Source organism: Lagenorhynchus albirostris, chromosome 20 (genome assembly GCF_949774975.1).
Source record: "Lagenorhynchus albirostris chromosome 20, mLagAlb1.1, whole genome shotgun sequence".
Classification (NCBI taxonomy): domain Eukaryota; kingdom Metazoa; phylum Chordata; class Mammalia; order Artiodactyla; family Delphinidae; genus Lagenorhynchus; species Lagenorhynchus albirostris.
Window position 1 is genome coordinate 6,644,929 of NC_083114.1, and position 13,042 is coordinate 6,657,970.

The 13,042-nt window shown below is 49.6% G+C and overlaps 1 protein-coding gene across 2 annotated transcripts in view; it reads right to left on the bottom strand.

Annotated features, from left to right (window-relative positions):
- ADPRM (ADP-ribose/CDP-alcohol diphosphatase, manganese dependent) overlaps positions 1-13,042 on the bottom strand; it is a 69,118-nt gene that overhangs the window by 26,788 nt on the left and 29,288 nt on the right. The gene's annotated exons all lie outside the window — the stretch shown is intronic.

Below are 13,042 nucleotides of genomic sequence, written 5' to 3' on the forward strand. Positions count from 1 at the left end.
GAGGACTCCGTCCTGGTCACAACAGGGGCTCCCCCTTCACACCCTCGGACCCTGAGGCCCCACTGGCCTCACCAAACTCCCTCACCCTGAAATCCCTGCAGACCCCCGCGGGCCTCATCTCACCCCTGCAAGGCCCAGAGCCTAGAACTTACAGAATCATGGGATTTCAGCACTGCACAGAACCTCAGCAGCCTCCCATGCACTCTGCTGAGGCGCTGAGACCCACAGAGACCCCAGTGCACACAGTGGGTCCCAACGAAGTGTGAGTAACTCACATGGGGACACAAAGGGAGTGGAGGCAGAGGTGGGACTAGAGCCTGGGGGTCTCCCGTCAGGCGCCCCGCCCACCACAGGAGCAGCCCTGCACCAGCGGGTGCCACCTCTGCACTTTGCTCCGTGCCCAGCCTCCCGTGCTTCTCGAATGGTACCAATTCTTTCCTCTGCCTGCAAGGCTCTTCCTCCTCTTAGCTCGGTGAGTTCCTGTTCATTCTTCAGATCTCTCTTCCCCAGGAAGCTTTTCTGGACCTCCCACCCCCCCACCAGGCCAGGTCAGCCCACACCTTGCCCCCTTTCATTCTCTCATGGCACCCTGTACTCATGCATCACACAAATCACTGCTGTAGCTAAATCAGTCGATGTGCAATTGCTGATTCAAGGTCTGTCTCATTAGAACATAAGCTTCACAACAGCGGAGACCAGAGCTGTCTTGTTCACAGTGAATAAATGAGCGAGGGGTACATTCGATACTGTGCTGCGCTCTTCCCCAGTTCGTTCATTTCTTAGCACAGCTGTCCTGAGTCCTTGGACAAATGCCTAACGCCTCAAAGGCACTTAGTGAGGCGTAATAAGCACCATCCCCTCCCCCATCTCGTTCCCATCCCCTCCCCAACCCCTCGGCACCCGGTCCGAAGTCAGGCGCAGAGTGGATGAGCAACAGCAATCTGCTGATTGACGATGCCTGCCTGCCAGGAAAAGGAGTGAAGGATGCTCATGCTTCCGCAGAGACTGAGGGCAGGAGCCGGGACAGCTCTGGACTGGGCCCCCAGGCAGCAAGGAGGGAATTAGCACAAATCACATTAACATGGTTCTCAGGAAGCGCTGCTGAATTCGACGTTATAGTCACAGCAGCTGCCTCTTTTTAAGAGGACGCTAATGCTCATTCTGAGCAATTACTCTATTTGCAATGGTTTCTTAATGTTCAGCTTCTGGAGCCCTGAGAGGAAAGGGCCTTGTGTTGCCAGTAACCAGCCCTACACTGGCAACGCAGAAGGATGAGCTGCGGAAACGCCCTTCCTGGCCTAACCGCGGACCTGCTCCAGAGAGCCTAGGGAAAGGGCCGGCAGCTGGCTCCCCTGACCGGGGGCCATGCAGGGGGTGAGCCCGTACAGGCCACGGCAGGAAGGTCTCCCTGAGCCTCCTCTACTGCTCCCTGCACAGCTTCACAGCTTCTCAAAGCAGGTCCCTGCTAAGCTCTCTAATAGCATCCAGTCCTTCTCCCGGCATAGCACTTACCATGCTTATCGTTTTGACTTTAATAGCATTTCCCCCTTTTGATTATTAGAACAATAAAAGTCCATTGCAAAAACAAAGCAAAACGTAAAAGAAAAAAGCAGACCGCATTGCACAGCGCCCAGAGATCAGAGCATGCTATCATATTTTGTTCTAAGCACAGGCGCATAAAGATCCATAAATATCATTTTTAAAAAACGGGGCCGATCATACCATCCACGCTGCTTTTTAACAAGAGGATGAACATGCTTTATTGCTGTCGCTTATGCAATTGTCTGCCTTTCTCAGTAAGCTTTCGCCTCCGTGTGAGCGGCACCCAACTTCACCAGGTTCACTGTGCCTGCTGGACAGAGACCCTAGCACATGGCCGTGACCCCATAAACGTCAGCTGGAGAGATGGCATGTCCCTCAGGATACTCTGGGGCTGCAAGTCACCCAATTAAGTACCCAATTAAAACTGGCTAAAGCAAAAAGTCTGTATTAGCTAAAAAAAAATCTGGGATGTTCAGAAATAGTTCTAGCTTCAAATGAGACTTGACCCAGTAACTCAAACCATGGCATCCAGGACCCAATCAATCTCTGCTCCATGCCTCTGTCTCTGCCTCTGTCTCTCTCATCTTGTGTGGTGTTAGTGGCACCCTTAGGCTCCTCCTGGTGGTCCAGATCCTCCAGGTACACTAGACCTCATGTCCTCACACCACATAGTCCAGGAGAAGAGAGCAGATCACTTTCAGTAACTGCAGCGTACGTTCCAGGGGGCGGGGGTGGGGTGGGAAGGAGAGGTCACTCTCTCCTTAGCCTAAATTGGGGTACACGCCTTTCTCTGAACCCATCCCCGTGGCCAAGGGGATGCTAGAGCTGGGGTGGGGTCAACCCCAGCCAAGCCCCAAGAGTGAGAATAGAGAATAGATGAATTCACAGAGAAAACTGGGATTGTATTGAAAGGGAGAGGAAAACACAAATGCCCACTAGAAATGAATGACCACAGATGGATGGACACACAGGCAGGTGGAAGAATGAATCAGGTATTGAGGAAGGTAGGCAAATTATCTTCTGCTGAGATAGTTGAGGATCTAATAAAAGGAAAATAAAAGGAAGGAAGGAGCAAGCCTCACTTTGCCCCAAGCTCCCAGCTCACCAACAAGGTGCAGAAGCAAAATCCAGTGACACCCACATCAGTCACACATCCCTGGGATTACACTCTTCAAATACGAAGCGAAGCGTTTCTCCTCTCTCTCTCTCTCTCTCTCTCTCCCCCTCCCTCCCTCCCTCCCTCTCTCCTCCCTCCCCTTCTCTCTCTGCATGCAAGTGTGTTTTTCTCCATCTCCTTCTCTCTTTGCCTTGCTGCTTTCTATTAGGTATTTGAACTTTATCAAACGCAGCTACTATATTATCAACCAAGTAGGCACTCAATATTTGTTGCATGATTGTAGAACTTAAAATCTCCTTTCTGATAAATGAATCCTGCTTCTTTCCATAGACTACAATGTCTTAAAACACACTTGGAATGTAATTCAATTTTTAAAAGAGCCATAACGCAGGTCTCCTCACAGAGATCAAAGGCCCCACTTCCTGCAGGTGGTACACGGGGCTGTATCTGTTTGTTGGCAGAGATAAGAAGGGCCAGTATCTAAGCTGAACTAATTTCAGAGCACGCCCAGCAGACTTCTGGTAAGTCTTTTAACAGACTCTGTTAAAATGTGTCATAGCACAGTCTTGCAGCCACCGGAAAGCTCTGTGCTCTGGGTGGTGGTAGGTTAGGGTCATTTCAAAGAAATGCTCCCCAGGCAGAAACAGGGAATCGGGAGCCAAGTGAGGAAGGGGCTTTAGGCAGGAGGACATACTATTGACCAGGAAGCAGGGGTAGTCATTTCTGGGTCATGTGACACTCTAGTTCCAGGTCACCAAAGCAACATCTGACCCATACCCGTAAGGAACCTGCCCAAGGGATTACGGATTTTTTACACTTAGCTCCCAACTTTGGGACCAGAATCGGGACCTTCCCCACAAATTGTCCTTTTTCTCCATAAAGGACCATCATTATGGCAACGAAAATCATTCTCTGGGTGAAACAGACTCACAGACTTAGAGAACAAAATTATGGTTACCAGAGGGGAAGGGTGGGGGGGAGGGATAGTTAGGGAGTTTAGGATTGACATGTACACACTGCTATATTTTAAATGGATAACCAACAAGGACCACCTGTATAGCACAGAAAACTCTGCTCAGTGTTATGTGGCAGCCTGGATGGGAGGGGAGTCTGGGGGAGAATGGATATGTATGGCCGAGTTGCTTTGCTGTGCACCTGAAACTATCACAACATTGTTAATCGACTATACTCCAATATAAAATAAAAGGTTAAAAATAGAAAGAAAGAAAATCATTCTGTGGGTGCATTTTCCAGGCCAGCACAGAGCTGGGCGTCTCTTCACTTGTTCATTCATCCTACAGTTCTTTATTGGCAAACTACTGTGTGCCAGGCTCTGTTTGAGGCGTTGGGGATACAGTGATGGGTAAAAAACATAAAGCCTATGTTCTCACTGGGCTCACATTCAAGTAGGAAGAGACAGGTCATTTAAAAATGAGTAAATAAATACAGAATATCAAGCAATGAGAGGTGCTTAGAAGAAAAAGAAAGCAGAGTAAAGGGATAGAAAGTGAAGAAGGATGCCATTTCTGATAGAGTAGTACAATCTTTAGGATAGGATGCAATTTGAGAGAACCCTAAAGGCAGTGAAAGATCAATCCATAGGAGAGGGAAGGACAGTCCAAGTGGAGGAAATAGCATCAAGAAAGGTGACAGCTGATTGATTTGTTGGAGGAACAGCTGGGAAGTCAGTAGGCATGGTGCAGAATGAGCAAAGGGGAAAGGGTAAAACACGAGACCAGGGAGGTCAAGGGCCATGTAGGAAGGATGCAGACATGGGCCTTTATTCTGGTATCATCGGAGAGTTTTGAGATGGGGAGAATCTTGATATTTTTTTAAAGAATGGTTCTAGCTACTGTGGGGAAAATAGAGTTTAGGACAAGAGCGGAAGCTGAGGCATCAGTGAGGCTGCAAATGCAATCATCCGGGTGAGAGACATTAGTGATGACCCCAAGGGTGGAGAGGAGGATGGATTTCAGAAGCAGAAGCAATAGGATTTGTTGCTGAATTAAGTACAGGAGAGAACAATAAGTCGAGGACGACTCCAAGGAGTCTGGCTTGAACGACTGGGAGAGCTGGTGGTGCCACTTCCAAACGAAAGACTCAAGGCAGGAGCCCGTGGGGAGGGATGGAGGATTTGGCTTCACACGGGTTATCGCACGTCGGGGCTGGGTGCAGAGAGAGCAGAGAGGGCTGAAGACTGAGCCGGGGGTAGTTCGATGTGTGATGGGAAGATGACGATCAGGCAGAGGAGGCTGAGAAAGAGTGGCCAGGAAGGCTGAGAGGGACCTAAGAGAGACAGGTGGCCCCTGCCCGCGGGAAATGAGTATTTCAAGAAGGGCCTGATCAGCCATGTCCAAAGCTGCTGGTAAATGGAGCAACGGAAAACCGGGGATAGACTTTGGAACTGACAAGACAGGCCAGGAGAGGCTGAGTAATGCGCCCAGGGCCACGTAATCAGTGAGTGGTGGGGACAGGATTGGCACGCGGAGGTATCCGTTCTACCATCAAAGTCATCACACCCCAGCCACCCAGGCTCCTCAATCCGCGGCCCCTGAGAAGGCAGCCTTGAATTTACTGCAAATGGGGTAGTGTCAGCGTGCAGTCCTTCTAGAAAGTAGCTTGATCCGGTTCAAAACATGAGCCTGGCATTTCATTTTCATTGTTTTTACTCCTAAAACTTACTAGACTTTCTCTCAGCTTAGCTTTAAGATGACATCTTAAAAATGTCATTGTTTCTAACTGGACCATAGGTGAGCAAGTGTTAAGGGCTAACTCTGCCACCCTTGATGACCAGGGGAGGAGGTGGCTGCTGTCTATACTACAGTCTCAATTCTATAGCCACTCTAGCCTGAGGAGAATCCCACCCGCAGTCTCCTCTCCCAGGTCCTGCCAAAATTCGGTCCCACCTGGTCCCAACTTTCCCCGCCCCTTCTCTGTGCCTCCTTGCTTATCATTCCCTTGAAACTGATGCAAAACAACAATGATTAATTTTCTATTCCTGCATCTTTGGATTGTCTTATCGATTCCAGCAAACATTAGCTACTTTTGAAATACATTTTTTCAGCTTATGTTATTTTTTTTGACAGCTCATTATGAAAATTTTCAAACACAGATCAAAGTTGAAAGTATTGTGCAGTGACCACCCATATACCACCACCTAGAGTCTACATTTAACATTTTTTCTACTTGCTTTATCCCACATCTATCCATCTATTCATCCCTCTGTCCATTATCAATCGATCTTATTTTCTGACACATTTTGGAGTAAGAGGCAGATGTTAGTACACTCCATCTCTAAACACTTTGGTGTGTATATCATTAACTAGAGTTCAATATTTGCTTGAGTTTTTTTTTTTTTAGATAAAGTTTGCAAACAGAGAAGTTAACACATCTCATGCATACATATGCTGAATTTGGACAAATGCATACACACCTGGGTAAGTGAAACCTCTACTGAGATAAAAACATCATCATCACCCCAGAAAGTTCCCTCATGCCCTTTCCCAGTCGGTTCCCACCCCCACCCCAGAGGCAACGGCTGATCTGATGTTTTTCACCATAGATGACTTTGACTTTTCCAGAATTTCACATAAATAGAATCCTAGAGCGTGTACTCTCCGTGTCTGGCTTGTTTAGCTCAGCATAACGTTTTTGTAATTCGTCAGTGCAATAGCGTATTATTGGTAATCCTCTTCCCTTTCTTGCTACTCGTATTCCATTAATGACTATAACAGATTGTTTATCCATCCTCCTGCTGACTGCAATGATTATTTTAATAAAGGAAATTATCCTTTAATGAATTTCTAGTTAGGATGTTAAGAATCCACTCATCATCTGAAGCAGACTGGGTCTGAGTCATGGCCGTGAAGAGCCTTGTCTGAAATCAGAAAGCTCTGGTTTCCAAGTTCAGCTCCAGCTGTTCTAACTGGGAGTCCTCAGGTCAGTTACCGAGCCACACTGTGCCCTACTTCTCACATCTGAACACTGGAAATAGAAATATCTAAAGGAAGTGAGATGCTTACTAGGATTAGAGCCGTGTGTTCACTCCTGTGCTCACTCATTTACAGCAGTAGTTAACAAGTGCCTGCTATCGTGACTTCGCTAAACGCGGGGAAAACAACAGGAAACAAAAACAGGCCCAGACCTCATAGTGCTTTCAGTCTGGTGGGCAACACCAAACAACTAACTGCATAATTAATTGTTTAACTGCATTGTTATCGGTGCTGCAAGGGGAGCTGTGACAGCTGCTGAGGGCACGTGACAGGGTCGCTCAAGGCACTGAGAGTGGTGTAGGAGCCAGAGAGAGGAGGGCAGAGGGGGGCCTTCCAGGCGGGAACTGCCCACTGGAGGAGCCGAGGAAGGCCGTGTGCAGGAGGTGCTGCGCGTGGCAGGGGTGGGGAAGGAGGCGGACAGGGCATGCATAGAGGCAACAGGCTGGGCTTCCTGGACCGTGTTCCAAATGCAGGGCTTTACCCCCAGAGCCATCGGCAGCCAGGGCGGCAGGGCTGTCAGCGTCACACAAGACTGTTTACTGTTCCATCCCTCATGCTCAGAACTGCCTGCATCAATTTGAGGAAGGGACAGGGAGGCGGGTCTGCAAGCAGAAGTTTGAGATGTGTCTTATGCGGAGCCCGAGTGCGAGGAAGCTCAGAGCCTGCTGGGGCTGCTCGGGGGCTGAAGTAGCAGAAACGCATCTTCTCGCAGTCCTGGAGATCGGAGTGGAGGTGGAGGTGCCACCAGGGTTGGTCTCTGGGAGGTCTCTCTTTCTGGCTCGTAGACGGCAGCTTTCCGCCCTGTCCTCACATGGCCACTGTGACCACTGTGCGTGCACAGAGACGGCAAGATCTCTGACATCTCTTCCTCTTCTTAAAGGGACCCAGTCCCATCAGATTAGGGCCCCACCCTTATGACTCTATTTATGACCTCATTTAACCGTAACTATCTCCTTAAAGGCACTTTCTCCCAAGGCAGTCACATTGGGGGTTAGAGCTTCAATACATGAAAGGGGGGGGGCAATTCAGTCCACAGCAGGGTGGGTGCCGGGAAACCAGTCAGGAGGTTAGGGAGGAAATGCCATCGGCCTGGACTAGCTGTTGGCAATGAAGGTGAAGGGACCCTGGACAGAAGAGTCTACCAGAACCAGTGGTGGACCAAATGAGGAGGGAGGGGAAGGAAGGTGTCAAGGGTAACTCCTAGGTTCCTGTGGGTGCAGTGAGCTGAATGGTGGCCCCCAAAAAGGCCCATCCACGTTCCACCCCCTGGAGTCTGTGGATGTGACTTTTTAGAAAAAGGGTCCTGCAGATATAACTGAAGATCTCGAGATGAGATGATCCTGCGTTCCCCAGGTGAGCCCAAGTCCAAGGACAAGTCTCCTTATAAGAGACAGAGGGGAGAAGACAGACACCGAGAAGGCAAGGTAAAGGGGCAGAGCCTGGAGTAAAGTGGCCACAAGGGGCCCCCAAAGCTGGAAGAGGCAAGAAATGACACACTCCCTGCTGACACCTCGATTTTGAACTTCTGATCTCCAGAACTGTGAGAGAATAAATGTCTGTGGTGTTAAGCCACCAGTTTGGTTATCATTTGCTAAGGCAGCCGTATGCAAGAAACGCAAAGAGTCACTGAAAAGGGGACAATGCCACTCGTGGAGGGAGGGAAGCCTGAGGGGTGGGCCCTGTGGGATAGAGGAAGAGGACGAGTTTAGGGTCAGAAATGCACAATTTGTGGTGGCTGTAAGATGTTGAAAGGGCAGCAGCTGGGCTCACGGTAAATACTCAATAATTGATAGCTATTGTCATTATTATTTACTTTTGGAATGCTCCGATATTAGAAGTGATGGCTCTCTTTAAGCATATCTGATTTTCCTGGAATCCTGGGATGGCAAGCAGTTTGAAGCTCTGCCAGGACACAGCAAAGCTCAGCTCCAGGTCAGCAACACCCCTGCTGGGATCCACGTTATTTCCTGGTACAAAGTTCTGTTTGTACCTCTTCACCTCAGGCTGATACCAACATCATACCCACCCAGAAAGGCTACATCACAGCCACGCAGGCGGAGCCGAGGGGAGCACGGCCGGCCCACTGTGCCCTCCTCCCGGCAGTTGTTGGAAGCAGAAGCCCGCCACCTTGTGGACACCCACAGTTCTCAGCCCGGTCCAAACTCAGAGAGTGAGGATTGGAGAAGGGGGCTGCAAAGACACTCACCTTTTCCTACCTCCGAATACAGCTTCATCTAATCAGCCTCTAAAAGTCAAGGTTTGGGTGGAAAATCCCTCTGGTCTTGAAAATAGCTAAGAGATAAGCAAGCTGGCATCAAAGCAGGCCCTGAAGGACTGCCCCTCCAGCCTGTGTCTATGGATGTCCCCTCAAAGCCTCCCTCTCCCAGCTCTGGTTAGGAGCAACTACTCAGTGAAATGCTTCTCCCTCACGGGTGGGAGAGCTTTGGGCCTACCTTGCTCGCTGCTTCCATGAACCCATAGAACCCAATTCTGACTGGCAGGTCAGAGAGCTGAGGTCTTTCTCAACCAGTGTATTTAAAAGCTAGTCTATGCCTCAGTTTCTTCATCCATTCAATGGGGGTAATAATAGTATCTACCTAATTGACCTGTTGTGGACATGAAATGAGTTAATCTAGACAAAGTGCTTAGACTATTGCCTAACCCAGCAGGCCCAATACCTGTTAACTAGTACACACTCCCCGCTCCCGTCAAACACAACTTTCAGCAATATTCTTACAATGCCTCAAGGCATCCCCACTCACTGTTGGATACCATTGGTATCCAGGTATGCCAGGTACTGTGGGAGGGGAATAAAAGTAGGTAAGTTATAGTCCTTTTCTCCTGCCATTTGTGGGACAGTCCAGGAGTGTGGACAACACACGTACACACGTAACAATCAGTGCAAGGTAAAAACTAAGAAGTGCTATAAAAGCAACAAAAGCGAAGTGTAAAAAGAAGCAGGAGAGGAGGACTCTCATCCCCACATGGGGAGATAAACTGCTAACAAGCCCTGATCTTCCAGGGAAACCGCACGGAGCCAGGGAAACAGGGAGGAGGGGTCCCTACATGGGCAGGTGCCAAGGTGAGTCCACCTCCTCCTGCAGCCAGTCCTCAGCCATGAGGCCCAAACTCTTAACTACGTCCCCGCACACAGCCCTGTGGTTCTACCCCATCGAGGTGGCTCATCCGTGCTGCATCGCGTCTTTCCTGGTCTCCTGCAGGGACCTCAGAGCCAAGCCCCCTGCTGCTCTGGGCTCTCCCAACGCTAGGGATAAGCCAACCTCCCGAGGCGGCACCTCTCCAGCCTCCTCTGTGTCCACACATGCCCATGCCAGCCCTGGAGAGCTCAGGGCCAGTATCACCACATTCACCCCTTCATACTTCAGGCCACGCCCAAAAGTCACCTCCCCAGACAGTTTCTCAAAGCCCCTGATAGAGGTCCGATTCCCCTCGTTGATACATCTCCCCGAGCGGCCCTGGCTTTTCCTTCACAGCTCGAACTGCTGGGACCACCTGACTGTTTGGGTGCTTCCTGTGAGGTCTGTAAGCTCTACAGAGCAAGGCCTGTATCTCTTCTGTTCACCTTCACGTACTCAGTTATCAGCTCAGTGCCTGAACGTAGTTAAGGCCTGTAGAAATGTTCAGTGAACAGATGAAATAAATGACTCAATGAGTGCTTCACTCATTGAGGGACACAGTGATGAAGGGAAACACATGGAGGGTGCCTTGACCCAGTACACATTCTCCTACTGGAGGTGTAAGGGGACAGCCAGGATTTCGAGGAACGTTGTTTGAGCCAGGTGTCTTTCAGTGTTAATCGATACGAGTAAACTTAGGGCTTTCATGATATGGTCTACGTTTTGCTAACAGGAGAAACCTGAGTCCTTCACGGAGACCAGATGGGTTTGGCAGAAGCAAATCAATCCTTGCCCTGGTGAGGTGCGTGTCTGAGTTCAGAGACCTTAGGAGCAGCCGGTACAGCCCAGGCAGAGTCCCTCTGCTGTCCTATTCCAAACCCCTCCCCACCCCAGCTCCTCCCCAACACAGAACCAGCAGACTATGCGAGGGGGAACCTTGCTGAGCCGGGTGGTGGACAGAGGGAGGTGGACGGGCAACATCGGGCACGGGGCATGACTCTTATTCCAGCATCCCTGTCCCCAAACACATCATCTGGTGGCCATCACCAACACCCACGCCCAAGCAAGCACCTCTAGTTCCAAGTTCTCAGAGGACAGACGTCTGCATGCCACCCAGGCACTGTCGGGTTCTAGTGGAGAAGCGAGTCCCCCTTGCCTGGCGCGAGTGGCTCTGACTGCTCTCATGACGCTGCCACTGACCTGGCAGCCCGGGAGCAGCCTGGCAGGATGAAGGTCCCGCGTGCCGCCCTTTCGGCAGGGGGAGGCCGCGTTGACAGGCCCCCGGTCCCTTCCAAACCTCCTCATCCCCGCAGCGTGTGACACCGCAGTTAAAAAGGGAAATGGAGTGAGCTCCCCAGCAGAGCTCTCTGGGATACTGGATTCACTTAAACTTATTTCTCACGACTTTTCAGGCTGAGCCTATGTTCGCAAAATCCGGACAAACATGCAGCGGGAGGTTTAGAGGATTTCAAGCAACGGCCCAACTACTGAATCGTGATTTTACAAGTCATCATTCTATGTCGTGAGTGACAAAAGGCTGACTCACACAGGCTTGTGTGTGAGGAAGGGGCTGAGATGGCTCACAAAGCTGCTGAAGGGTGGTGAGGCCGTGCCCAGCGGTCGGCGGGGCTGGACCCAGAGCCTCGCTCACGCCATGTTACCAGGTTCCTGCCTTCCTTCCCTCTGAGCTCTGCTTCCTCTACCTGAGCTCACCCTCCGAAAAGCCTTCTCCTGGCAGCTCCAGCTTACATGCTACCAGTTCAACACCCTCAGCAAAAAGAAACCTTCTCTTTAATGGTCCAGCGAGGGTTACCGGATTTAGCAAATCTTTAGGACACACTTATACTAAAAAACTATTCCTTGTTGATCTGAAGTTCAAATGTAACTAGGCTTCCTGTATTTTATCTGGCAACCCTCCCTCCAGCACAGGACTGAATCTGGGCAACTTGCATCACATATCATCCCAGACCCAATCGCTGTGGTCAGGAGGATGGGCTACGCCAACCGGCAGGCCACGGTCACCTGCCCATCTCTGGAAAGGCGCCAGCACGCCAGCCCTCCTGGTATACATGCCCTGACAGTGGGAGCTGGGTCCTTCCCCAGTAACTGGGATGCTGATCCTATAAGAAGGGGAATGAACCCTGCGCCAGCAAAAACAACACATGTCCACACAGTGACCATGAATGCCCCAGACAACACTGAAAAATATAAACTGCAGGGGAGTTGCACAGCACACAAGTTTACAAAGCATTTTCATACCACTCTCTCCTTGCCACCCACACCTCCGTTTGGTTGGCAATGATCACTTCCTGTATTACTTTGCTAGGACTGCCATAACAAAGTACCACAGACTGGGGGACTGAAGCAACAAACACCTATTTTCTGACCATAATTCTGGAGGATGGGAGGGCAAGATCAGGGCGTCAGCAGGGTTGGTGTCTCCTGAGGCCTCTCTCCTTGGCTTGCAGACGGTGGTCTTCTCGCTGTGTCCTCACGTGGTCTTTCCTCTGTATACGTCTGTGTGTAAATCTCTTCTCGGACACCAGTCATATTGGATAAGGGCCCACCCATATGACCCCATTTTAACTTAATTATCTCTTTAAAGACCCCATTTCCAAACTATCCCGGAGAGCGTACAGCAAGTCCCTTTCATGGTCCCTGCACCAAGCACGGGCCGGGCATCCGGCAGACAATGTTCTTGAAATAAGCATTATTTGAAAGGAATGAAACAGAGAAAGAAAAAAAAAAAAATTCCTAAAGAGTTTTAGGAGATTTAGCGAAAAGGAGTGGAGCACAGGAGAACAGGCTCATGATTTGAAATGATAAAGACTCTTTAGAACAGCAAAAATGATGAGGCCTATGGATGTGTAAATGAGCCCCGGGAAGAAGTAATCAGAAGGGTAAATTACAAAACAGAAAAAGACCATAAAACAAGTGAGGAGAGAAAAGTGAATATTTCAAGTGTCTTTGGTTCATAAGAAATTCATGAGCAACGCGTGTGGAGAATTTGTTGGTTTTGGTGGTGGGAAAGAATTGTAAATATGTATAATATGTAAATACCTCTGATAATAAAAGCCCATGAAGATAAACTAGGCTGTCTTAAGAAAAGCTGTGAGCTGTATGAGATGCTAATGTAACTGTCGTCACTCTAAGAGATTACCATAATGCTTACAGGGCTTTGAAAGTTTCTGAGCTTTGGAAAGAAATGCATAAACACTTACCAGAAAGCGCGTACGCATACACACGCATACACA